The sequence below is a fragment of the Ixodes scapularis genome, unplaced genomic scaffold (genome assembly GCF_016920785.2).
Source record: "Ixodes scapularis isolate PalLabHiFi unplaced genomic scaffold, ASM1692078v2 PGA_scaffold10__122_contigs__length_95168666, whole genome shotgun sequence".
Lineage (NCBI taxonomy): Eukaryota > Metazoa > Arthropoda > Arachnida > Ixodida > Ixodidae > Ixodes > Ixodes scapularis.
The window spans coordinates 23,032,482-23,055,537 of NW_024609836.1; the positions used below are offsets into that span (position 1 = coordinate 23,032,482).

At 46.4% G+C, this 23,056-nt stretch overlaps 1 pseudogene; it reads right to left on the bottom strand.

The window, feature by feature from the left end:
• LOC115333185 overlaps positions 1 to 12,657 on the bottom strand; it is a 90,625-nt pseudogene extending 77,968 nt beyond the window's left edge.
• Between the last annotated feature and the right edge of the window lie 10,399 nt (positions 12,658 to 23,056).

Genomic DNA, 23,056 nt, shown 5'->3' on the forward strand with positions numbered 1-23,056 from the left:
CCGACACGGGCCGCCTTTTGCTAACAATGGTTGGTTGGTTGGTTGGGGTTTTATGGCGCAAAAGCATCTTAGGCTATGATGCGCCATGTACATACACTATTGCAGATAGGGTTTCGAAGAGGATAGAACTTTAGTAGTTGATGATAGGTTAAAACTATGTGTATGACTTGTAAGTAGTTATGGGCATGAAGTTGGGTGTAAAATCATAGTCGGTGTAAAAGGCCGATAGGATTCAAGAAGCTAAAAACGCTGTGATGAGGAACTAATGGTTTGTTGCCAAGCAAAATAGGGAGGTTTAAAGGCGTATGTTCTTTATATAGCTGAGAGAAATGTTTCCGTCGGTCTAGGTCATAAGCAGGGCATTCTAGTAATATGTGTGCGACAGTTAAAGGATTATTGCAGTGCTCGCACTCTGGGGCTTCCTCCCTGCGCAGAAGGTGGCCATGGGTGAGGTGCGTATGCCCTATCCTTAGCCGACACAGGACAACCTCATAAAAGCGTTCACGGTGTCTTGCCCTCTCCCACTCACTAAGCAGTGGCTTTACAGTATGCAGCTTGTTATTTACTTCTTCATCCCGTTCTTGCTGCCACTTCTCTCTTATACGATGCCTTAAAAGTCTGTGATAGTCTTTATATGGCATGTCATGCAGTTCGACTTCTTTGTCACCAGCAGAACTGGCTGCAAGGTCTGCTTCCTCATTACCCGGTATACCAACATGGCTAGGGACCCAGCAAAAGACTATTTTAATGTTCCTTTTGGAAGCATCAATGATTTTATTCTGCAACTCTATGATTATTGGGTGTTTAGAGGTATTTAGTGATGAGAGCGCTCTCAATGAACTGAGTGAATCAGTATACACAACTGACTTCATGCTCTTCGTTTCTATAATATGATTAACTGCCAGGCGGATACCACATAGTTCAGCTGTTAAAATAGTAGCAGTATATGCAATTCGTTGAACATAGAGAACAGAGGGGCCAACCATAGCACATCCAACAAACGTTCCCGTCTTGGTGCCATCTGTGTAATACGAGCTGTGACCAGCGTATCTACTTTGGATTTCATAAAATTCCTGTTTGATGCATTCTGGTGGGGTGTCTTTCTTCCTGAACTTAGTCAGTGAAAAGTCACACAAAATGAGGCTATATTACCACGGAGCTATTGCTTGAGGTACGGGGGTCACGGGCATTGTAGTGCTCAGTCCAACCGAATCAGGTGCAGCTGCATTTCTCATACTAAAAGGCGGGATTACAGAGGGCTTGTTGTCAAAGGTGCGCTTATATCTTGTTTCTTCTACAGCCTCACGTGTAGGATGCAGGGTGAATGAACGTATTCGAAGTGAATACATAAATCCCAAAGCAAACCTTCGCTTTTAAAGAGACCATTCATCTGTCTCTGCATAAAGGCTGGGGGTAGGCGACGTGCGAAATGCACCTGTAGACAGTCGCAATCCCTGGTGATGAATGGGGTCAAGCATTCGAAGAGCTGAGGGCCTTGCCGATCCATATACACAACTACCATTGTCGAGGCGTGAGCGAACCACCGAACTGTAAATTCGGAGAAGACACGAGACGATCAGAGCCCCATGAGGTATGAGAAAGGACTTTAAGAATGTTTAGTGCTTTCTGGCATTTTACCCTAAGATACCTAACATGGGAAAGAAAGGACAGTTTACTGTCAAAAATAAGCCCTAGGAACCTCTGCTCCGGTTTTGTTGGAATTGGAGTGGAGTGTATGGTCACCGATGGATCTACTGTAGCTCCCCGTAAGCGAGAAAAGCAAACAGAAACTGTTTTTTCTGGTGAAAACCTAAAGCCATTTTGATCAGCCCACTTGAGCAGATTGTTTACTGCTAATTGGATCCTACGTTCGCAGAAAGCAATGTTACAGGATGGTACGGATATCTGAAGATCATCAACATAAAGTGTATACTGTACGGATGATGGGATGGCCCGGGCTATCGAGTTTATTTTTATTATAAAAAGGGTGACACTCAATACGCCTCCCTGGGGAAAACCGTTTTCCTGGCAGAACTCTCGAGAGTAGGTAGTGCCTAATTTGACACGAAAGGTAGGTATCGCCAAATAGCTCTTTACGAATGCTAGCATCCTGCCTCGAATGCCATAGTTATACATATCTTGTAGGATGCCATGCCGCCAGGCAGTGTGGTAAGCCTTTTCTAAATCGAAAAAGACAGAGAGGCAGTACTGTTTATTTACGAAGGCCTCACGGATGGTAGACTCCAAGCGGATAAGATGGTCCAATGTAGATCGTGACGAACGGAAGCCACACTGATATTTATTAAAAATATTTTCTTTTTCTAAAAAATACATAAGTCGCTTGTTAAGCATTCTCTCCAGAGTTTTGCTAAGACAGCTTGTTAGCGCTATTGGGCGGTAACTGGATGCACACGATGCATCCTTTCCAGGCTTTAGTAAAGGAATGACGGTTGCCACTCTCCAAGACGATGGAAATGTACTTTCCTGCCAAATGCGATTAAACAAATACAAAATTATGTCGAGTGTGGAAGGGTGAAGGTGAGTAAGCATATGGTAGTGAATTCCATCTGGTCCAGCAGATGTATGTTTAGTTTCATGAAGCACCCGTTCCAGTTCATTCAGTGTGAGAGGTAAGTTGTATGCTTCTCGAGCTCCGCCGGATGTCCGCATGGATTGGAGTTCTGCTTGTCTCTTGTATTTCAGAAAAGCAGATGAACAATTCTGAGAGCTAGAAACACGTTCAAAGTGTTTCCCAAGGAGATCTGCCTGTTCTTCTAGGCTCTCAAGGCACAGTCCGTTTTCGGAAAGAAGCGGTACTGAGTAAGCCCGGTAATGCCCATTGACTTTATGTACTCTATCCCATACTTCCTTGGTGGTGGCGGTGCTGTTAATAGAGGAAGCATAACCTCGGAAACCTTGACGCTGTGAGACGCGGCGGATGTATCTCGCATGAGCCTTCATCCGCTTGAAACTGATGAGATTAGTCACTGTCGGGTAACGTCTAAATATGCCCCATGCTCTGTTCTGCTTTTTTCTTGATTTTTCACAGTCGGCATTCCACCATGGATTAGGGCGGCGGGGCAAGCGAGATGAAGTCATAAGGATAGCTAAAATTGCAGCATTGAGGATGTGGACGCTAATCAAATTGGTGAGTTCATCGATAGACAGTTTGTTAAGAGATGTACAAGCGAGCTGGGTTGCTTGGCTGAAGACAGACGAGTTTGCTTCCTCAAACTTCCAACGGGGAGTTCGTGTAGGCACTGTAACAGGTAAATTTAGTCGGTTCAGAATGATAGGAAAGTGATCGCTCCCATAGGGGTTAGGATCGACAGCCCAGGAAAACAAAGGAAATAATGTAGGATCGCAAAGAGACAGATGAATAGATGTAAAAGAATGAGTTGGGGCACTGAAATACGTAGATTCTGCTTTGTTCAGTAAGCATATAGGTGTTGAGGAAAGAAAACGCTCTATCATCGAGCCACGTGTATCTCGTCTTCTACTACCCCAAAGAGGATTATGAGCATTGAAGTCACCGAGAATTAGGGCAGGTTGGGGTAATTGGTCGTGAAGTGATTCAAGCTCTTCGCGGGATACAGGATAGCTTGGGGGAATGTAAAGTGAACAGACGGTTATTAAACGGTCCAACAGAACACGAACTGCCACGGCTTCCAGAGTGGTATTCAAAGGAACCTCAATACATGGGGTAGACGGCTGGACAACTATAGCTACTCCACCAGAACTGTGCGACAAAAGAGGTCTGTCCTTGCGAAAAACCTGAAAGCGCCTTAGGATATTAGAGTGACTATTGTTTAAGTGTATTTTCTGAAGACAAAATGCTATAGGGTGATGCTGGTCTAACAGATAGTGCACATCATCGTAGTTTCGAAGCAACCCTCGACAGTTCCACTGCAGGAATGCTGCCATTATGCATGAATTAGAAGAAAGACCATTCATCAAGACCTAAAAATCAATTTTGATGCGGGGTGCATTTTTCTTTTTAGATGTGTTCTTCGGCCTATCTGTGTTACCACAGGAAGTCGAAGGTAAGGACTCCGAGCTTGAGAATGGCCCGTCGTCCTTGGACTTGGGCCCGCTCTCGTCCATCGGCTCATCAAGGGCCGCCTCTGGCTGACCCCTAAGGGCCTGTGACCCCGACGGCTCACCAGGTTTTCGGGCGCCTTCAGAGGGACGAGAAGGAAGTCCCCGACCTCGAGGCACCTGCGTTTTGGATGGCGCAGGGATTGAAGATCCCTGCGCTTGAATGGACTCTGAAGCGATAGGATCTACCTTTCGCTTTGGGGTTGGAGTGGTTTGTGCCACTCCAGATGAGGTTGAGGGGGACTGAGGGGGGGGGGGACGCAGGTCGTCCGTTGACGTCTGCGTTCCCGTTGACGCCGTCGACCGCGCCGGTCCCCTGCGCGCGGCCTCGGCATAAGAGCCTTGAGATATAAAAGAATATCTTTTCCGTGCTTCTGAGTAAGAAATATTTTCTTTGGCCTTTAGTGAGAGAATTTCCTTCTCTCTCTTCCACAGGGGACAGCTGCGAGAATATGCTGGGTGTGTTCCTCGGCAGTTGACGCAAAGATGGGTATTGTTGCCACAGTTGTCGGAAGGGTGGTCAGTGCTTGCACATTTTGCACAGGTGGCTTTTCCTCTGCAGGTTAGTGACCCATGTCCAAAGCGCTGGCAGCGGAAGCAACGCCTTGGATTGGGGACGTAGGGGCGTACTTTGCAGTTGAGATACCCGGCTTTAACAGTGGAGGGGAGCTTTGTCGAGTTGAACGTTAGCACAATGTGTTTTCTGCCCCGTTCTTCACCGTCGCGACGGATAGTGATACGTCGCACAGCGACTGCCTCTTGATCTTGAAGTCCCTCGAGTATCTCGTCGGTAGATATTCCAAGGAGATCATCTTCAGAGATGACACCCTGCGTGCTGTTCAGTGAGCGATGTGGAGTCACTGACACTTTGTAATCTCTTACTTCTATGTTTTGTCAGCCACTGTAATCTCCGTGTGACTGGCTTGTATGACCGCCTGTTGGCCGCTTCCTGCAGCAGCGGACGCAGAGCGAAGAAGATCTAGCTCGAGATCGGCGGCGAACAGTCCGTGGCCCGAGCCCACCTCGAGCTCCCGACCTGCAGGTGCAGCTTCGAACATGCAACTCGTTTGTATATGTATGTATATGTATATATGAGGCACAATCTCTTTGTAACGAGAGTCTTGTAAGACATGCCAATAAAAGCAAAAAATAAAAACTAAATAAAAAAGGACAACAACGAAAGAGAACTGGCTAGCACGTGTGTCCAAAGTTCGCCAACCGTCACTTTCGCACAGTCAAAGTTAATCAGTTCACATGACACTGTCGTTTTAAGTGAATGCTTGCCCCTCCAGCCAAAAGTAAAGCAGCGGCTATTGGCCATCTTGGTCACCTTGGTCGTCTTGGTCACGACCCCGATTTTTCAGTCGAGTCTGCCGCCATGCCACGAGCCTCCGCTTGGAGCATACTACATGGGTCTGTTCGTTGGCGAAACCAAGTGCCTGCTCCAAGCGGGCACCCACGACAGGCGTTGGGTGTAGCGCCCTGCACGCAAGCGGCACGTGTCGATTGTCTCTTCGCCCGCTCCACACGCACTACATACCGTGTCAGTCACGCTGCTATCGTACTTGCTTCGGTATAGGCGGGTACGTAGGGCACCACCACGGGCCTCTATAAGTAGTCGACTGCCCAGTGTGTTCCCGCAGAAAGTCACCGGGGCAATCTCCGTCTTCAGAGACGCGCACATGTGCATGGAAGGGTGTTGTAGCATGCCGCTCATCCAACGGTCCCTCTCAACCCTCTTCACTTCCTCCCGCACTGTGCTCATCCACTCCTTTTCTGTTTGAGGTTCAGTGGCCAAGCTGAAGATCTTAAACTTTGTCCCAAGACGAGTGACTCGCTTCCTCCACTTCGAGTTGATATGCTTCAGGTGAATGTACATAAAAACTCGCCTGGCCCACCGATCTCCGTTCATGTACCGGAGACGTGTGTAGTACTGAAGCTTGCTGTTTGCCTCCCGCGCTTCAAAGGAAGACCAGCCGACATCGCCCTCTATCAGTTCATTGGCTACTTGTCCATGACACCCTAGTGCCTGTCGTCCGACCTCCCTTTGGGGCCGCTCAAGATATGTGCGTAGCTCACTAGGAACACATATGACTGAGTTTCCAAAAGTCAGCCCGGGCACAGCCACAGCCTTTTAAAGTTCTCGGGTGACAATGTACCGGTCACAGCTCCATAGGCTCCGCCTTCGCAGTATGTTCCGCTTGCTAACTGAGGACTTCCTGAGGCCCTCATGGTGCTCAATCAAGTAGTCCTCTCTAGCCGACAGTGTTATTCCGAGGTACCTGTATTCGGTGTGAAGAGGTATGGCTGAGCCTTGCAGGATGAGCGACCCGAGATTGCACCCCTCGCCAGAAAAGATGACTGTCGCTGACTTGCCAGCATTGAAGCGTAGTCGGAGGTGATCCGCTGCAGTTTCACAGGCGACGAGCAACCTCCTCATGTCTTCCACACTGTCGGCCATCAGCACGAGGTCATCAGCATAGGCAAGGCCAGGGAGTCGCCACACTACAATATCACCATGCTGGCGGTGTTCCAAAGTGAAACCAATGCCAGTGTCTTCAATGGCCTTTTCCATGCTAGAGGCATATAGCCTATATAGCGTCGGCGACAACGGACAGCCCTGTCGTAAACCTTTTCCAACTGTGACCTCGCCTGATGTCACACCATTGAAGGATGTCATCACCACATTGCCGTCGTATAAGCGACGGATCAACCTGACCCATAATGGGGCATATACAGGTGTGTCAGCCTTTCCAACAGCATTAGGTGAGGGACACAATCATACGCTTTAGCAATGTCTAGAAAGCAGCATATCAGAGGCCGCCTCTCCGCTCGCGCTATCTCGATGCATTGGGTCAATGTAAACAGGTTATCGTCCAACCGCCGCCCAACTCGAAACCCGTTCTGCAGTTCCGTAAACACGCCGGCTCCCTCAGCCCATACTGTGATTCGCCAATTGATGATAGTCGTGACTACTCTGTATACAACTGCCGTGACGGGGAGCGGTCGGTAGTCATGCAACAGCTGCTTGTTTCCACCTTTTGTCGAGATGAAGGTTACTCGACCGCGCCTCCAGTCAGTGGGGATCGGGTCATCTCCGGAGCATATGCGACTGAACAAGTGGGCCAACTGCTCTTGAGCGTCGGGTCCCAGGCCTTTCAGTACCTTAGCCGGGATTCCGTCCAGGCCCTGCGCAGTGCCGCCGTTCAACTGCGCGAGAGCGCGTGCGACCTGTACTCTTCCCACGATGGTGGTGTTGTCACTCGTCAAATTAAGTAGCGGTGGATCTTTGATATAAGGGCCTCCTGCTGACGCGCTCTCTTTACCGTGGAAATCCTGTGTCGTCCCAAAAAGATTGTGAAGGTGTTCATCCAAGAGAGCTCTAACGTTGTGCACTACACCTCCATTTTTGGCATCGATCAGTTGGGGAGAGAGTTTGTTCCGGAAAATTCTGCGCCATCTATGAGGAAAAGGGTACAAATAAATAGCGGTTGAGTCCCCCTTAAGACGGCGGGGTTAGGGAGAATTTTAGTTTGGAGTTGTCTCCATAGTAGCTCCTGTTCTTTGGTTAAGTTAGTTCTTAAGCGGAGGTGGGAAAGTTAGCCTTTCGAGCCTCTAGTGCTGAGTTATCTCGTGGTAGGTGTTAAGTGTTGTGTCTGGTATCTGTCGGAAACAAGTGCTCACAGGAGGTCAAGAGAGAAGACGAAGAGTGAATGGAAGACAAAGATGAAACGGACAGGTGGAGAGATTCAACAGAGTTCTCGAAGAGTGAGTCCAGACTACCATACAAGAACAAAGTAATATTCGTACTAGCCTGACTGAGTTCTTAGGCTTCTACCGGAGTATACCACATGCGGCGAATAAAACTCTCCCCGGGTGAACTGCTTCATGGACGTCGAATGCGGACGAAAATGGACATCGTCGGATTTTCGAATTTCGAGAAACCGGCGATTCCCAGCGATTCCCAGCGACGGAGAAAGCAGTACACATACGAGGGATGCACAGCAAGACCCTTTAAAAGGAGCTTGGGAAATTATGTGCGCCTGAAACATCCCACACACCAAGCGAAGGGAAAACCAGCGTTCGGACAATCCGAACGAATTCAAAAAGCAGTCGGCCAAAACACGTTTGTTACATCTGGCGGAGGATTTGGAATTCGTCGCCGTTATTGCGAGTATGTATTTCAGTCGAATTACAGACACATGAGGACAACACAGAACCCGGGGAAGATTCTGCAGATGCGGAACAACCACTTCATCTAACTCTACGAAGGTCCAACAGGAGAAGAAATCCACCGAACAGATTTTCCCCTTAAGGAACTTCTTTTAAAGGGGGGATTATGTTGGTGTCTGGTATCTGTCGGAAAGAAGTGCTCGGAGGCGGTGAAGAGAGAAGACGGAGAGTGAATGGAAGAAGAAGATGAAGCAGTTGGTCTTTCGTCCAGCGGTCTTTGAGCTCCGATATTAAATTACAACGTTAAGGCCGCGTCTTATCAATCCGACGTCCGAGTTATTATCCACAGCTCTGCCGATAGATCCTGGAGCTTCATCGTCGGCTGCCTCGTTCCCCGGGTTTGACGAGCGAGCCGGCACCCAGACCAATTCCACGCCTTTCCTGGATTTCGGGTAATTCTTGAGAATTCCCAAGGAGATGGGAGATATGCGGTCTTTGGTGAAATTGCCGATTTCCGCTTTTGAATCTCTGACAATCACCCTCACTTGCGGGTTAGTTAGCGCCAAGGCGATTGTCGCTTCTTCGGCAATTTCGGAAGAGATTGTAAGTACAGTCGCGTTTGCTACGAGTTGGCTCTCCTCAGTCACCGCGGCGATCGCGTACGCCCTTCTGGGGATTGGGTAAGCGGCTGCGTCTACGTAGACGACGTCCGTTCGGCCGTTGAGTTTCTTGGCTAGGGCTTGCGTCCGGGCCCTGCGTGTGCCCTTGTGGGGGACGGGGTGCATGTTTTTGGTAATGGTTTTACCGTGATTGTCTTTCTGACGTTGGAGGGGATTTTGCGGGTGCCCGCGTTGAGTGGTGCCGCGTTTATTCCCAGTCTTCTCAGGACCGCTCTGCCCTCATTGGTGCGAGCGAGCCTGAGCTCTTGCATTCTCCGATGGGCCTCAGTCAGCTCGTCTAGCGTGCTATGTAGGCCGAGTCGCAGTAGCTTGTCGGTGGAGGTATTGATGTGTAGACCTAGGGCTGACTTGTAGGGCTGCCTGGTGAGTCCTTTGATTTTGCGTTTCTCGGCGTTATATAATTTTAGATAGAGGGCGTAGGTCGTTCTACTGATGACAAAGGCCTGCACCAATGGGTAAAGATTGTTTTCCTTAAGGCCTCTTCTCGTGTTCGCTATGTGTCGGATCAGTCTAACGGTCTGGTGGACCGAGACGTTTAGTTTTTCGATGACTTGGGTATTATTTCGGTTCTCTTGGATGATCATTCCAAGGATCCAGATGGATTTGCCTTGTTTAGTGGCTTTGCCTTGTACGTGTACGTTTATGTTGGCTGGCGAAGGGCTGAAGTTTTCTCCTTTTTGAATTCCTCCTTTAATTAGGAGCTCCGATTTGGGATGAAAACATTCTAGCCCTACCGCTATGACGTAGGTTTCTATGGTATCGACTGCCCTTTGTACGGTCTCTTCAATCTCTCCATCATTTCCTGTAGTGATACAGAGGGTGATATCGTCTGCATATAAAGTGTGCCCGAGATTTGCGATGGTTTCGAGTTGCTTCGGTAATTCTACAAGTGCAAGATTAAATAGGAATGGCGGGAGTACCAAGCCCTGTGGGGTTCCCCGATAACCCATGCGAAAGGGAACCGAGATCGTCCCGCCGATCGATATTTCTGCCGTTCTTTCGTCCAGAAACGAGATTACGTAGTTGAAGGTTCGGGATCCTGGATTTAACCTTGATAGTTTAGTGAGGATGGCCTCGTGTGACACGTTGTCAAAGGCCTTGTTTAAGACTAATCCGAGGATGGCTGTAGTGTTCGAGCTTTTGGGGATCACTTCTTCGCTAAGTTGAAGCATGACGTCCTGCTTAAACAGGTGGGCTCTAAATCCCAGCATGGAGGGGGGTAGGAGGTTGTTATCCTCCTCATATCCTTGGAGTCAGTTTAGAACCACGTGCTCCCTGAGCTTCCTTAAGCAAGATGTAAGGGAGATAGGTCTTAGGTTTTCGGTTATTAGCTTTCTTCTGGTTTAGGTGTAAAGATGATTCTGGCGTGTTTCCATTCTTAGGGGATTTCACCATCCTGTCAGTACTTGTTGATGAGGTCAGTTAGTGCCATCACTGACGTAAAGTCTAGACTTCTCAACATCTTGTTTGTGACGCCGGCTGATGTTGTTTTGAGTTGGCTCATGTCTTGCCGTGCCTCCACTGTGCTAAATTCCTGGTCTAATTCAGGGTTTGGCTCACCCCCGTACCAGGAAAGTGGGTCGGTGAATCGCGTGGTGTTTAGGTATCTATTTTTGAGTTCTTTGATTAAGTCTTCTGTGTTGTCTTCATTTTGGGGTACTATTTGAGCGAGTCTATTGCGTTCAGCCGTTTTGGTCTGTGTGGGGTCGAGTAAGTGTCGTAACAGAAGCCACGTATTTTTCTTACCCAGATGCCCGTTCACAGTGTCTCACACCTGTCCCATCTGCTGTCCTTCAGGCTCGAATCCGTACGCTTGTTTTTTCCACAATCGCACCCTCTTTCTGAAAGTGCGATTGTGTTTTTGCTTTTTCCACCTTAGTTGTAAGCTAAGGCGGGCTTCCGATATGTGTTTCAATTTAGGGTCGGGCGTGTGTTGCGAGGTTATTGCCGCTTTCTTCTGTGGTGGACTCTACGTTTTCTTTCAGGGCACGGGTCCACTCGTTCATGCTGCCGATTTCCTTTGGAAGGTTTTGTACCTAATTTTACGGAAGTTGTCCCAATCCGTTTGTCTCGTTTTTAATGGAGGATGTTTAAACGGGGCCGTCTGGAAGATTCGTTTCCACTATATAGTGGTCACTTCCCAACATGAGACCCGTGTTTGTCCATGTGGCTGAGTTAATGTCTTTACTCAGGCCAAGATCGGGGGCCGTGTCCGTGCTGACGCTATTGCCGTCCCTAGTAGGCTCTTTAACGTCGTTAAAGGGATGCTGAACGGAAATCTAGATTCCTCAAAACACGCGGCAAAAGCGTGCAACGGGATGCTACAAACATCGAAACATCACTCATACAGCGATATCTCGAATGGACGGCCGTATTTTTGGAAAAAAGAGGTCGAGATTGAACCAGGCCGACGAGGCGCGTGACCGTCAATATACCGTGTTTTCTCCTCTCTTCACTTTACTCCCTCAAGGCCACGAGGCGGTGAAAGCGCGAGGCCGTTCCCTCTCCTTCTCGGAGAAACATGACGTCAACATTCCTGCCAAATGCGTCTCCTTTTCTGAAAAATACGGTCATCCGTTCGAAATATCGCTGTATGAGTGATGTGTTAGAGTTTGTAGCATCCCGTTGCACGCTTTTTCGCTTTTTCTGCGCGTTTCGGGAAATTCAAATTTCGGTTCAGCATCCCTTTAAGGATCGTCTTGTCTTACCCTCGTCTTGCATAGATTACCATAGCGCCGTTCCTTAGATATGCGCTTTCCGGTAGCACCAGGCAGGGTGGTGCGCGTTGAAGTCGCCTACCACTACGAGTTTAGATTTCCCTGCAAGTTCAACGGCCTTACGAATAATGTCGGAGGTTGCTTTTGTTCTGTCCTTGGGTGAATTGTAGACTAGTAGGGTACGTTGTTGGGCTAGTTGGTTCTTCTTAGTAGAACATAAAATAGCGCAACAGAAAGACAAGGACGCTGTCCTGTATACGCCTGTGCTGTATACTTCTTGTCCTTGTCTTTCTGTTGCGCTATTTTATGTTTTACTGAATTGTAGACGTTAAGAATGTAGACGTTTCCATATCTCTTTTTACGCGGCGGGGTTTCCACTAGCGTGTGTTGGACCTTTGTGTCTTCTATTTCGTGTTGTATGACCACGATGTGGCGTTGAACGAAAGTCGCGGTGACCGAGATCGGTTTTTTCGGGCCTGTGTTCAGGGGGGAATGAAAGGCGTGTAACCCGTTAATTTTATCAAATGACTGGCTTCTTGTAAAGCTATGACATCCGGTTTTTCGGATAGTTGCTGAATAGAGAGTTGCAGGTTGCCGCGTTTTTCTTTTTCTTTTGCTTCGCTTGCAGTTCCACTACCAGACCTTAATCTCCTGAGGCCGAGGGGCCATATTGAATTGTTTGAGCAAGGTTACATGGTAGTTGCTGCACTAGCATATGCACGGCCGCTTCTAGGGCCGTGAGGCGGTCGAGTACCGTGAGGCGTTGTAATATTTGTTGGAGTGTCTTTCCGACTACTCTGAGACTGTCTTTTGTTTCTTGACTGTCTTTTTCAAGTTGATCGAACCTTTCGTGCCTGAGAAGTGACGGTCGTTTTTGGTTTGGGCTGCGGCTCACCGTCTGGGTACGCCTCGGCTACTCTCTTAGCGTCAGCGTCTAGGTCTGTCGAGGCTTGTTTCTTTAGCGTTCCGCGGTTAGCGTCCGCATCCATCGCATTGTTGGTTGCGATTTGGGTAGGAGTAGATGGAGCCGATCTCGCGGCTGCCGGTGTGTTGAGGGGGTAGAATTGGGGCTTGTTTCGACGAGCTTTTAAAGCTCATCGATTCGCCTACGGAGTGCAGCCTTTTCACCTTTCAGCTTTCTAGTTTGCTTCAGAAAGTTGCGCTTCCCAGCGTTCGCATAGGAGACCCTGGATGCCCACCTCACCTGTTTGTCGGCGTTCTGGGTGGTGCTGTTGCCCCTCGAGGAGGGAGGTTTCTTGCGCTCGTTGCTCTTTGCTTCTCGAGCTGTTTCTTCCGCGGTCGTTCAGGGGTGGGTAGGAAGTAGACCTGTCCTTCGACCGACTTTCGCTGCGGCGTCGGCGCGACGATGGTGTTATGGATCTTGAGCGCCACCCGGAGTTGCCGTCGTCTTCCAACGAGAGCAGCGAGTACCGATTTCTAGTCGGAGGCCCCGTGGCCTGGAGTTCCTAGCTTTCCTCGGCGAAACGGTGCTTGCAGTTGCGGCTTCCCGTAACGTGCGGACGTTCGCAGATGATGCACTTGACCTCGCAGCTGGGGGGCTCACCCTCCTCTGGTGGCAGGGGCTCCTCTCCGCAGCGATGGCAGCGTTGGTTCTTCGGTGGTTCCGCACGTCGGCTCGGTGTCCGACCCTGCAACAGTTGAGACATGTTTCGACCCGTTCTTTGTCAACAAAATATTCAAACAAAACATGACAAAAAGTTCACATACACCTATGTTAAAAAAGTGCTAGTTCATTGTGAATTATAAAAATTCGCCCTGCACTTTTTAAATACATCTATATTTGAGCTGTGACTTATGTTGCTAGGCAAAGCCTTCCATTCATTATTTGTAAAAGGTATGAAACAGTTAGCGTAAGAAGTCGTGGATGCATATATGGATTGTATTTTACAGCTGTTATTTATTCTCGGAAAAAAAAAGTGGGAGGAGGAAATAGCTTATTTCTAATTGTTGGGTTTTGGTGGTAAATCTTGTAAAACAGTGCCAAACGAAATATCTTCCGCCTTAAAATGAGTTCAGGGAAGTTTGCTCATTTCCGTAGTTCATACACACTTGTGTGAAAAGAATAATCAGAATAAAAAATCGTAATGCTCTTCTTTGGACACGTTCTAGTTCGTCTTTCAGATAATTTTTCCTCGGAGACCATATGGATGCAACATATTCTACTTTTGGGCGTACTAATGTTAGATATGCGATTTGTTTTACTTTAGGGGGTGCGAGTCTTATCTTCCGTCGGAGAAAACCGAGTGTGCTGCTTGCCTTAGCAACAATGTGATTGTTGTGGGGTCCATGATAGATCGGTGGTTTTATAAAGACCAAGATATTTGTAAGATGAGGATAAACCAAGTATAATATCGTTAATGCTGTAGTTATAAGAAGACGATGACAAAAGGCGAGAAAAGGTGAGTAATTTTTATATATCTAGGTTTAGTGACATCTGCCAATTATCACACCATTTTGCAATGGACCACAAGTCAGTTTGCAGGGATGAGTGGTCGCTGGTATTCGAGATAGTACGGCAGATTACGCAGTCGTCTGCGAAAAGGTGGATGGTCGAAGAAACACAAAGAGGGAGGTCATTGATGTAGATTAAAAAAGGAGTGGTCTGAGCCCGCTTCCTTGAGGAACGCCAGATGTTACGCTCATTTCGGATGATGCTGAGTTATTAACAACGGTATATTGACAGCGATCAGAAAGAATTTAAGAAATCCAAGTAATAATGAAGTATCAATTTTTAATTGGTGAAGTTTCATTATAAGGCGGTTGTGCGGTACTCTACCGAAGGCCTTCGAAAAATCAAGGAAGATAGCGTCAGTTTGTTGTTTATGTTCCAAATTAGAATGAACGTTATGTACAAATTCAAGGAGTTGGGTCTCGCATGACAATTGTTTCCTGAATCCGTGTTGGTTCATGGTAAGAACGCCATTAGATTCGATATATCTCATAACATCAGAAAATATGATATGTTCCAAGATTTTTGAAGAAATGCGCCGGTCAGCGATATTGGGCGATAATTTAAGAGCGAAGTTTGGTTTCCGGACTTATGTATGGGGATAACGCGGCTAATTTTCCAGTAATGAGGGACGATAGCTGACGAAAGGGATTCACGAAAAATGTCAGTTAAAAACAAAGATGATCCATGCTTTGTATTTTTTAATATTTTTGAGTTGATGAGGTTATCGCCAGAACTCGAGGAAAGTTTCTGATTTTCAATAGCGTTGATAACCCCAGAATAGTCGATGTTAATAGTTTCCATAGACGGATTAGTAAGGACAAGAGGTACCGGAATGTTGTTAAGACTTTCGTTGGTGAACACAGAACAAAAATAGTTGTTTAGGCAATCAGCTCACTGGTCGTCGGAAAGAACTAGACATTCGTCATTGGTGAGAGCAAAAGGGGTGAACGGCTTAGGATTGATTACGTTCCAGAACTGTTTGGGTTTGTCGGTTCATACTTGTAATAGGTCGGTACCGTAAAATTTTGATTTGGCTTTTGTAATTTCATATCTTTATAATTTTTCGCATTCTTCATTTTATTTTGTATCTCTTTGTTTAAGGGGTTCTGTTTAGCACCCTTGATTAATCTTTTTTTTCTTATTGGCTAATCGCTTGATTGCTTTATTGTACCAGGGGTTGTGATTATCTGCCTTGACGTTCACCAGAGGCACGTATTTATTCGCTAGGAATAATAATCAATTTTTAAAACGGAGCCAGTTTTCCTCAGTTGAGTAACTATGGAACGCCTGCCTGAAAAACACAAAAAATGCCTCTAGTTCAGCGTCAATAGACTTTTAGTCGGCTTTGTTGTAATCCCTTATTTCTTTATGAAGAATACATTTGCGCAGAAGGAAACAAAAAGTTAAAATGTGCAACGAGGTGGTCACTGAGCCCAGATAGTAGTGAAAGGTTGTTGATCACATTTGGATCCGTAGATAAGCAAATATCAAGTATGTTGCTACTGTGATCAGTGATTCGAGTTGGCTGACTAATCAGTTGTGTAAAGTTGAAATGCCAACACATATTGTTGAAATATCTCGGTTCATTGTAATTTGCTGTTAACTTATTCAAGTCGATGGAGGGGTAGTTAAAATCACCTAAAAGTATAACCGCTGCTTTAGGAAATTTTAAGGATGTATTACTGAGACACTCTTGTAATAAAGGTGCAAAGGCATTATTACTGTCAGGTGGTCTGTAGCAGAGACCAATGACTGTTTGAAAAGAATGTGACGAAAGGTATAACCAAAGCATTTCTAAGCCCGGTGCAGTAGTCACTCGTGGTACCGTCAAGCGGTTGTTCACAGCTATCAGTACTCCCCCAACCCGTTTGCAAATTCTATCACATCTATACAAATTAAAATTCATACACGAGGGGAAACTTCAGAGTCATGAATCTCAGGCGTGAGCCATGTTTCGGTTAAAAGAACTACGTCAGCTTGGGTTGAGTCGATTAGAGAATACAAAGCATCGCGTTTAGATGACACACTTCTTATGTTCGTAAATAGAACAGAGTAAGCGTAGAACGAATCTTCGACTAGTTTTGATGACGACGCAGAAGGGGCGAAAGAAACATATTTTTTATTTTTAGGTTGGTATTATTCGTTGGCAGATACAGATTGGTTAGCGTGATCGTAAACGAAACAGGTGTTATCAACGTAGAGCTTATCATATCGAAGCCTCAATCGACAGTTTTTGAGTTTCACGTACGCGAGCAGTTCCCTCCTAGCAATTCTTATGTTTGCCGGAAAATCTTCACCAACAGATAGATTAGCACCCTTCAGATTAACACCAGCGGAACGAAGCGCCTGTTTATGTTTGAAAAAGCAGAGCTTTGCAATAATTGGCCTACGCTCGTTAGGGTGGAACTGGCCTAGACGATGTGATCTGTCTACGGCGAAGTCGTCTAGCACAATGTCAAGGTTTTTGGCACACATAGTTCGGACAATCTGCTCTGACTCAGCCCAAGTTTCTGATTCTTTATTCCTTTCTGATACCTATTTTGAACGCCTTGATTTCAATGTACGACTGATTAGATAAGAAAGCGATAGAAAGGCCAACGGATATTTTAGGACCCCCACTAGTTGCCATACTGTGGCGCATCTAATCTGCTTTTAAGATAACTCAGCGGATTTTATAATCTGGCTGAAACTAAAGTATAGCACCGAGAGGGAAAGGCGGGATTCAATCAACAGTTACAGCTTCAGAAAACAGCAAAACAGTTTCGACCTCTGATAGCAGAAACAGCAAGTACCAAAAGGTTTTATCCTCAGAAACACAAACATCAAGACGCACGGCTCTTCTGAACACTGTTTCCTTTTTACCCTCCACCCACGTTCTCGTGTTTGTTTTTCTTTTTTTTTTCTTTTTCTTTATTTACCGGCGGGCGGCCGACGCGTCTCACGGGTTGCCGCTACTCTGTCCAAACTCTCAGGCGCATTCAGAGACGCTACGACTCTGATTGCTTATACTCAGCTTCAACAAAAGATGAACCGCGGCCATTCCTATGAGCCAACCTCAATATTCAGCGCTCTGATCGTGCAAAGAGACTTCAGGTTCCGCGTGCCGCCGCTCAGCTGGGAATATATAGGCTCTTAGCACTGGATATGGTGCTCTCTTTCTGCTCATAATTTCTCAACGCACATCTACATCTCTGTCATCTGTTATGTGTTCCTGTCCTGACCGCATCGTAATTGTTGCCGTCTGATGACGGGGAGCAAGGATGTGTGCGTCTGCTGCTCTTCCCAGTTTTTCGGTAGACAGCAATTTTTGCACTGCGCGTCATGTACTCGCCGGTTTCACTGCAAGTGCCTAGATATACGGGCAGAAGAATACGACATCTTCATGCAGACTGGTAAAAGCAGCTACGAATGCAAGGATTGTTCAAGGGGGTCAAATCCTTCTGCGACGAGGCTTATCGGCGCTGGATCTGATGGCGGGGATACGCCCACACGCGGGAGTGCAGAATCCAACATTTTGTGGAGGCGACGACGGCAACGGGGAATCGGCACATGACGGAACATCTTCGGAAACTATCCGCCTGCTCGTGGGGCTTTCGTCTCGGCTCGATATATTGACGGCCGAGGTAAAGCTGCTGCGCGCGGATAACAGAGCGCTAAGAGAGGAAGTCTCCCAACTTCGCCAAGCAGTTGTGAACGAGCCCATCGCGGCTGCTTTCAAAAACGCGTCACCCGTCGCCCCGGCAATTAGCGGCGCCTTCGTACGCTTCAGTTGCTATGGGCGCCCGCCCCAAGACTCTGACTCAGGTACAACATCCGGATATACCTGCAAATACGACTGCCCGTGGGATTTCGACATCTTCCCCACGTCAAGGAAACAGTGAGTTTTCCAACGTTACTCACGGTGCGAGTGATTACCCTCGCTCTAACCAGGATCGTCGTCCAAGGCCACAGGTTTCATTCGGTCAAGCTACAAATTGCAGTGTCAGAGCGGTGCCGCGCGCTCCGCCTTCGAAAGGCTCGTTTGTTTCCCGTACGGACCTAGCCACGACGGTCTCGGACATAGAGGCTATCGTGAAAACCGTCCTCGGGGACAAATCAGTGATGTGCACGCCCGTTTAAAGACACTCTATCCAACCTACAATTCGTTTCATCTCGCCATTGACGAGGAACAGCCCTGATGTGTGGCCGGATGGCTCTCTTTTTCGTCCGTTTTTTGCGAGGCTGCCTATTTCCCGGCATTACAGGACTGTCTCGGAAAATGTAACTCAAACTGATCATGGCTCGAAAACTTAGTGTATATTATCAAAACGTTCGTGGTCTTAGAACCAAATCAGATGAATTTATGTCGAATCTGCTGGGTTGTGATTACAACATCGTTACCTTATCGGAAGCTTGGCTGCATGATGGCATCGCCAGTGGCGATTATTTTCCAGCGTGTATTTTGTGTTTCGCAGGGACCGTGACTACGCGTCAGGAATAAAATACGGCGGTGGTGTACTGATAGCCTGCAATCAATCGTTGAACGCCCATAGACGTAACAATCTGGAAACTTATCGGGAATCGGTGTGGGTTGAAATTCCTTCTGCTGACGGATTCAACCTTCTGATTGGAACATATTATTTTCCTCCCGCTTCAGATGCTGCGCTTTTCATAGACCACTTCAATTTCTTTGATAACAACATAGATACGACTAAATATCGCGTAAAGATTTTCGGAGTGTTTCATCTTCCAAAAGTTGATTGGCTTTCTGTTATTATTAACAGTGAAATCTCATGTACGCGTCTAAAAGCAACTTGTTTATTCAGCTATTCAAATTTTAATGATTTTACGCGAGAGAACATGTTTATGAATTGCTCCAGAAACATTCTTGATTTAGTTCTATATAACTTTTGTGTTTCGAATGTGACTTGTGTAAATGATCCCCTGGTAACTGCTGACGCTTAGCACCCTCCGAGTGAGGTCTTGTTTTCAATGTCTTTAAAGGTCATATCACCTTGCTGCGTCCTGGGATATGCATATAGTGTCGAGAATTATTTTGGTTTATTTAAATATTTCACGAAATACGACAGGAATAGCATGTTACAAGGCTCAGATGTTGGTTCTATAGTGGACGGTCTCACATTGGTAGTTAGTGATGCAATGGATATGTTCAGTCCTAAGTACCTTCAACGTCACGAGAAGTGTCCCAACTGGTTCTCTAAGGATTTAAGACATTACTTGAAGTTAAAATTACATTATCATAGATTGTATAAACAGACAAAACTAAACGTGTGGTATGAAAAATACAGCGTATATCGTAAACTAACAAAGCAACTCCTCGCTAATGACCAGTATCTGTACCGTAAGCAGGTGGAGCTTAGCTTAAACAAGCGACCCGAAGAATTCTGGCGCTTTGTGAAGAAGCATACCAGGAAGGGGTCAAACTGTATAACGCTTCATAATGAGTCTGGTATTTATACGTCACCTAAGTCTCTCAGTGAGCTGTTTTCAGAACACTTTAAGTCATGTTTTTCTAATCTCAACACTACTTCTTCTGTGACACGGGATTCTGATGACTATTTACCTTTAACGAGTATTACGGTTGATGAGGTGGTTTCGGCTATCGGTAAACTAGATTCTAAGCTATCGACAGGTTCCGATGATATTCCAAACTTTATTGTGAAGGGCTCCTCTGAAGTGTTTGCTCCTCTTCTCGAAAAGGTGTTTAACATGTCGCTCCAGAAGGGTGTCTTTCCAAACACTTGGAAATCCCCATTTGTTGTGCCAATTTTCAAATCTGGTAATTGTGGCGACATGACTAATTATCGTCCTGTATCTCTTTTAAATCCATTCTCAAAAGTGTTTGAGAAGGTGATGTACAGCCGTTTGTATAACTATTTTGAAAGAAAGATTGTTCCCTTTCAGCATGTTTTTTTAGCAGGAAGATCCGTGGAAAAAAACTTATTCAGATTTCTTAATTATTTTATGCCAATTGTCCAGAGTCGGGGACAGGTAGATGCTGTACATCTGGACATGTCGAAAGCCTTTGACAGCGTTAATCATGAATTGTTATTGCTGAATCTCAAGAACTACGCGCTTGGCCTTGGGTACATTACCTGGTTCAGGAGTTATTTACATGAAAGACAAAACTGCGTTAGAGTTTCTGGCTACCTGTCGCGTCCTTTCATATCTATTTCGGGTTTGCCTCAGATTTCCAATCTTGGTCCTTTGTTGTTTAATATTTTTAAATGATCCCATGTCCTCCGTGAAGCACTCGCAGGTGCTCATTTTTGCAGACGATGTTAAACTGTTTCGGCAGGTGTACTGTATCGCCGACTGTACTTTGCTGCAAGAGGTTGTCTCGTCAGTACAAAAATGGTGCATTTCAAACAATTTACTTTTGAACCTCCGTAAAACCCAAGCGATGTCTTTGTCAAGAAGGCGTAACACGTTATCATATGACTATACTATGGAAATTAAGCCTATAAGTAGGACCAAACTAGTAAGAAATCTAGGGGCTTTTGTGGATGACCACCTTTCTTTAAATTCACATATTAATTCCATCGTCAGTCAGTCCATGCGGGCGTTGGGAATAATGGCTCGTTTAACTAAACCATTCAGCAGTCATCACTGTCTGTTGGGACTCTACAGCACCCATGTACGCTCTAGACTTGAATTTGCATCTGTCGTTTGGAATAATATATCTAGCTCAGCAAGCGAAAGTATTGAACATGTAGAAAGGCGGTTTATACGTATAATCTACGATAGATATTTTGGTCGCAAATTTTATTTTGAATACAATCTGATTTTAACTGGACTAGGATTGTGCACTTTAAGTATGAGAAGGTCTATCCGGGATGTTAAGTTTTTGTAAAAGTTGGTTCACGGATCAATAGGCAGTTCTACTTTGCTTGCTTCTTTACATTTTCGCATGCCTGTTAACACAAGTTCTAGAAATCCTAGATTGTTTTATCCAGATCACCTTAACTTGCCACCTGTATCACGAATTCAACATGTCCTTAACCCAAAGTATTGCGGCATTGATATTTTTTGTACAACTTTGCCCTATATGTTTTTACACATGTGCATGCTTTTAAAATCGGTTTGATTAAGGATGTATTTTTTGTAACGGAAATGTAAGTCTTACATTGTGCTTTACTGCAAAGGCCAACCGGCTGTTGGTAAGCGCGCAAAATAAATATTGTACTGTATTGTAAATATTGTATTGTATGGTAAGCGAGCTACTAGCGTCCGCTGCAGGCCACCTTAGCATGGAGCTTTGTACCAGTGTTTTTTCTCACATGCTTTTCTGCGAGGCCCTCGGCTCGGCAATTCGGCTGGTTCGGGTTGAAGCTAGGGTTGAAGAAACCAGTGCTTGATTGTCCAGTGCGGTGGACGTCCACGCAGCATACGCTCACCAGGCTACTTGAAGTAAGAAGCTACGCTGAAGGGTTCCTCTCAAAATAAGAAAGCTCAAGGTTGACTAAAGGCGTATGAGCGGAAGTCGAAATGCTCGCAGTATCGCTTCGCCCGTTAGAAGTGGAGACGAAGACATTGCAGAAGGAATAGCTCACTGTAGGAGATTTCTATGGAGCATGACTGAGATGTTCTATGGACACTTCCAAGACATCGTCGCCGTTAGCAAATGCCTTGGTTCGGTCAATGAAAAACAGAGAACTACAACTTATTGACACGGATGTCTTCTGTGAAAGCAGTATACATGGATCCCCGCTACTGCCTTCTTCTCACCCCTGAGCAAAGGTACCGGGCCACGTTGATATTGACAAAGACTTGGATGCGAATCACAGCTCTGCAATGCGAGCAAGATTCTACCCCTTTCTTCTGAAACTGCGACGGTTACAGGTGATCTGGAAGGCGCCCTGCAAGTGCTCCTCAAGGAAAAGAGAGGTTGAGGCTGGCGCGCACGTTCGAGGTACCTGTAGCCCACTTGATATAGAATGCCTCCTCGAAATGCTAGACAGAGAGTCGCGGCTTTCAAGGGACGCTAACGTGCTGCAGTATTGGGCCGAGAGAAGTAAACGCCATCCAGAACTCTACGCTTTGGCGCAAGTAGCCCTGGGAGTGCCTGCGACCCAGGTCAGCTTGGAGCGAGTTTTTTTGCACTGAAGTTAATCTTATCGTCTCAGAGGTGCCGCCTATCCCCGGGTATGCTTGGCGACATCCTGCTTCTTCGGTCGGCTGCCTGACATTCAACTGCACTGTCCCCCACGTCCCGACGTGCCCCAGCACTAGCTCGTACGTTACACACAGTAATGTGAGCCTTTGCTTTTTATATGTAACACTTTTATCAAATACGCATAGCTTATCTTTTGCTGCCGTCAATTGTTTTTGTAGCATATGAGTATGAACCGGTTCAAGCCGGTTTGAAACTGAATTGTTTCACTCCGGAGTTGAACCGGAACTGAACCGTTTTCCCTGAACCGGAATGAAAACCGGAACGAGAAACATTTCGGTTCGACACCCTGCCTACAAGTACTGTTTTCTCGAAATTGCCGTGGTAATGTCACGAAAAAGAAGCTGACTTCAGATTTCGTGGAGATCATGTTTACTGCACACTTTTATCACACAGTCTATAGCCTCCGCTAGGGATAATATGTGCAGAGTCCCGTCAAACCAATGCGTGTTCCGCCCGTGTTCAAGGCTTCTTGCCTTAAGCTACATAGCGATACCTTGCCTGTTGATCTGTGCTAGAGGAGAAAAAGTGGTTATTTTTTCGTGGCCTGTTGATTTTTTTTAGGATCGACGAGGGTTCCGCGGGATTCTGTTAGCCCCAGATCAACCAGAAAGACTTGGCTTCACGTGGTCGGCGACTTCGAAAGACAGGCATACTTTACGACGCGAAGTTCGGAACGTGCGTTTTCTGCCAAGACATTCGGAACGTGTGTTTTGGGCTGGGAGAACGCGGTGGTTCTGGC